Genomic DNA, 5064 nt, shown 5'->3' on the forward strand with positions numbered 1-5064 from the left:
GACTTCTTAGAAAAATTTTATGAAGCATGTGATAGTTGCACTTACCCCAGAATTTCAAAGGAAGTTGTGAGAATGAAACTATTCCCTCATGCCCTTAAGGATAGAGCCAAGGATTGGTTTAGAACATTGGGAACAAATTTTGAATCATGGAATGATATGGAGAAGAGCTTCTTAAAAAGATATTATACAGTGGCTAGGACAAATTCTTTCAGAAGAGAAATTAGAAATTTTCAGCAGGGAAATGATACATTTAGCGAAGCATGGGAGAGATTGATGGGGCTCATTAGGAAGTGCCCCCACAATGGCATTCAAAAATGGGAGTTAGTGCAAATTTTCTATGAAGGCTTAAATGATGTGGAGAGAGGCAGAGTTGATATCTCGAGTGGAGGAGCAATAGCTGACATGTATGAAGATGAAGCTATGGCACTACTACAAAAAATGTCCGATAATTTAGCCTATCACCAAGATGCCTCCGATCATGTTAGGGTTACCCCTGGAAAGGTGGACTGTTGGATGTTAGAGGGGTTGAACCCCAGATTACTATGGATAGAATTGAAAAACAGATAGGTGTAATGATGGGAAAAGCCATGGAAAAGATGAATGAAAAAATAATCTCACTATGGCAAGGTCAGAATAGCGGAAGAGCACCCAACCAAATAAATCGATGTGAAATGTGCTCAAGTGATAGCCACAGGAGAAGAATGCCCTATGATATCAGAAGTGAATGCTATAGGCAGGCAAGAAGGAGCAATGTCCAATGGGGAACTAGAGGAAACTTAGGAGGACAGGGATGGAACAACAACAACCGACCACCCCAACAACAGTTCCAATCCAAGGCGAACAATCCCCAACACCAACAACATTATCAACCTTACCGAAATTTTTCAGATCCCACTAATGCGACTCTCACCAAGGTTATCGAGGAGCTGCAAGAAGACAAGAAGAGGATGCTCAAGCTTTTGAAGAAATGGAGGAGAGGCATCGGAGGGAGATGGAGAAGCTCAAGGCGGAGATCTGCCTTCACAGCGGTCAACAATTTGCGCGCGGGGAGCACCGCAAGTGCGTGTGAAGACCCTATGAAGATGGGCGCCAAATCAGGTAAACTCCTACTCAGGCCTGTATTAATCCTAGCAATTTACTTTATGTTGATGACATGTGTAGTGTAGTTAATGAGCATATTCATGACATGCATGCATTGACTGAACAACAAGAAATAGGAGAGCTGAGTGCTATATCAAAACTTAGGAGTGGGAAAGAGTTGGCTAATCCATTTGCAGCTATAGAGAAAGCGAAATGAAGTGGAGGATAAGTTAGAGGAAGTAGAAAAGGATGAGGATGAAGGGTAGAGGAAAATCTGGAAAAGGAACCCAACCCCAAAACATATTGCCCACCTATCCCTTTCCCTAGTGCCTTACAAGCGAAGAAAGAAAAATCGAAAGACAGCCCACTTCTTGAGTATTTGAAAGAGGCTACGGTCGAAATTCCTGTTTTAGATGCGATCCAGTACATCCCTGATTATTCCAAATTTGTGAAAAACCTAGGTACACCTCCTAGGAAGCAAAGAGGATTCAACTTTCTGAGAATATTAGTTCAATTTTTCTGCATGAATTACCTCAAAGCGCAAGGATCCGGGAGCACCAGTGATCAAATGCGAAATTAGGGGGGAAGTATTCACCAAAGCTTTACTTGATTCAGGAGCAAGTGTGATATCATGCCTAAGGCCCTACTTGAGACTTTTAAATTTGGTGAATTACAACCTGTAAATTTAGAATTGCAGTTAGCGGACGGATCAATTAGAAGACCGTGTGGACAGTTGGTGGATGTGGTGATGAAAGTAGAAAAGTGTTCATTTCTTGTCGATTTTATAGTAGTGGATGTAAAATTTCAGGAAAAATTAGTCATGCACCGATTATTTTAGGACGGCCATTCCTAGCTACATGAGTGAACACAGATTGGAATGCAGGAAAAATCAAATTGCGCATGGGAAAAGAAGAGGTTGAGTTACCAATCTCTCAATTGATGAAGTATCCCAATAGTAGCCAGGAAGACATTTATACATGTTCCTAGATGATGAAAATGATGAATGCCATGTTATAGGGAAAGTAATCTATGAGGTGATGGCGGTGAATGAGAGTGCCTATGAGGGGAGAAGGACGACCATGGTGAAATGAAGGGTGAAAACATGAATAACTACAGATCTACGCCCACTGAAGAATTAGAATTGAAACCTCTTCCTTCTCACCTTAAATATGTTTTTTTAGGTCCAAGAAAGACATATCCAGTAATTATCTCTTCAACCCTCACTTTAGAGCAGGAAGTTAACCTATTAGATGTCTTACGACAGCATAAGCGCTATTGGATGGACCATAGACGACATCAAGGGAATTAGTCCTGATATCTGTCAGCATAGAATTTTTATCGAGGAAGGATCCAAACCATCAGTTCAGCATCAACGTAGATTAAATCCTTATCTTTCGATGTGGTGTCGAAGGAGATTACCAAATGGCTGAAAGCAGGATTCATTTACCCAATTTCAGATAGTAAGTGGGTGAGTCCAATTCATGTGGTACCTAAAAACAGGGATTACTGTCCAAAAGAATCAGGATGGAGAAGAGATCCAGGCGAGGGTAGCATCGAGTTGGCGAGTATGCATAGATTACCGAAAGTTAAATCTAGCAACAAAAAAAGACCATTATCCTCTACCTTTCATTGATCAAATACTTGAAAAATTAGCTGGACAGAGTTTTTATTGTTTCTTGGATGGGTACTCAGGATATAATAAAATTAGCATTCATGAAAGTGACCAAGATAAAACTACGTTCACATGTCCTTTAGGAACATTTGCTTTTAGAAAAATGCCATTTGGACTTTGTAATGCACCAGCAACCTTTCAAAGGTGTATGAGTGCAATGTTTTTGATTTAATTGGTACATGTCTTGAAGTTTTCATGGATGACTTTTCCGTGTTTGGTGAATCTTTTGGCTCTTGTTTGTCTAACTTGGATAAAGTGCTACAGATTTGCGACGAAAACAAGTTAGTGCTCAGTTGGGAGAAATCCCATTTATGGTGGACAGGGGATCGTCTTAGGTCATCATATCAGCAAGGAGGGCTGGCTGTGGACAAGGCAAAGATCGAGATCATCAAGGAGCTTCCACTTCCATCGACCCTAAAGCAACTTAGGGTTTTTGGGCCATGCGGCTTTTATCGTCGTTTTATTAAAGATTTTGCCAAAGTGGCTAAACCTCTCACTTTGCTTCTATCTAAAGACAAAGAACTTATTTTGAATGATGAATGCAATTTGGCTTTTAATTTGATTAAAGAAGCATTAGTTCTGGCTCCCATCTTACAAGCTCCAAATTGGAGTGAACCCTTTGAGATTTTTGTGATGCTTCAGATTATGCAGTGGGAGCTGTGTTGGGACAACGCAAAGACAAGAAACCGACAGCTATTTATTATGCAAGTAAGACTCTCGCCGCTCAGGTAAATTACTCTACCACAGAGAAGGAATTACTTGCAATCGTCTTTGCTTTGGATAAATTTGATCTTACCTAATAGGAGTAAGATTATAATCTTTTCAGATCATCCTGCACTTAGACATTTGTTCAGTAAGAAAGAGACAAAACCTAGATTAATGAGATGGATCCTACTTATGCAAGAATTCGATATTGAACTTAAAGACAGGCGGGGAGTGGATAATGGAGCGGCTGATCACCTCTCCCGCCTATCATTGCCAGCCCTAACTCCCACCACAGATTCTTTTCCTGATGTGCATATTTTAGAAATTTCTACGGAAATTGCCTTGGTATGCTCATATAGTAAACTACTTAGTAATCGGGCAATTGCCTCAAGGTTGGGATTATGATGATAGAAAAAGTTTTTAAGGATATCAAGTATTACTATTGGGATGAGCCTGAATTATTTAGATTAGGCGTCGATCAAATTTTTAGGAGATGTATACCGAGGATGAACAATGGAGAGTCTTGGAATCATGTCACTCATCCTTATGCGGAGGACACTACGCCTCCAAGATAACGGCACATAAGGTCCTACAATGTGGATTTTATTGGCCTCATCTTCATCGGGATGCATATGAATTCTGCAAGAGATGCATTCGATGTCAAGCGGTGGTCAATGTAAGTCGCAATGCCGCTATGCCTTTAAACCCTATCCTTGAAGTTGAGTTGTTTGATCTTTGGGGCATTGATTTCATGGGACCCTTTCCTCCTTCTTTGGGCTATGAATATATTTTGGTAGGTGTAGATTATGTCTCTAAGTGGGTAGAAGCCATACCAACACGAAAAAATGATCATAAAGAAGTTGTTAAATTTGTCAAGGATAATATTTTCTCTCGGTTTGGATGCCCACGAGCCATTATTAGCGATGGTGGAACTCATTTCAATAACAAAGTCTTTAAAGGGTTGTTAAAGCGATATGGAGTTCATCATCGACACCACCCCGTATCATCCTCAAGCCAATGGCCAAGTGGAAGTCTCCAATAGAGAAATAAAAAAAATCTTGAAGAAAATTATTAACCCTAATGGAAAGGATTGGTCGAGCAAATTGCCGGATGCGTTATGGGCATATCGGACGGCATATAAAACCCCGTTAGGAATGTCGCCATTCAGGTTGGTGTTTGGAAAAGCTTGTCATCTCCCTTTAGAAATCGAACATCGTGCTTTATGGGCTATCAAGAAACTTAACGTATCGTTAGATGATGCAGGTGACCATCGCTTATTGCAACTGCATGAGTTGGAGGAGTTGCGTAACGAAGCATATGAAAATTCACGCATCTACAAAGCCAAGATGAAAGCATTCCATGATCAACACATACACAGGAAGGTTTTTGCCCATGGCCAAAAAGTATGGTTATATAATTCTCGACTTAAACTGTTTCCAGGAAAGCTTAAATCAAGATGGGATGGACCTTATGTAGTATGTCAACATTTCGACAATGGGTCTGTTCTCGTTCGAGATCCAACACATGGAGCTGAATTCAAGGTCAATGGGCAGCGTTTGAAACCCTTCCTTGAACACGAGCCGCACCCCCCTAATGAAGACATTTCT

General features: G+C 40.6%; 1 non-coding gene across 1 annotated transcript; it reads right to left on the bottom strand.

The window, feature by feature from the left end:
• Positions 1-202: 202 nt before the first annotated feature.
• Positions 203-308, bottom strand: LOC144707252 (small nucleolar RNA R71). The gene has a single exon (XR_013582417.1). It is a non-coding gene; the product is annotated as a small nucleolar RNA R71 (small nucleolar RNA).
• Positions 309-5064: the final 4756 nt, after the last annotated feature.

This window comes from Wolffia australiana, chromosome 8, assembly GCF_029677425.1.
Source record: "Wolffia australiana isolate 7733 chromosome 8, ASM2967742v1".
Classification (NCBI taxonomy): domain Eukaryota; kingdom Viridiplantae; phylum Streptophyta; class Magnoliopsida; order Alismatales; family Araceae; genus Wolffia; species Wolffia australiana.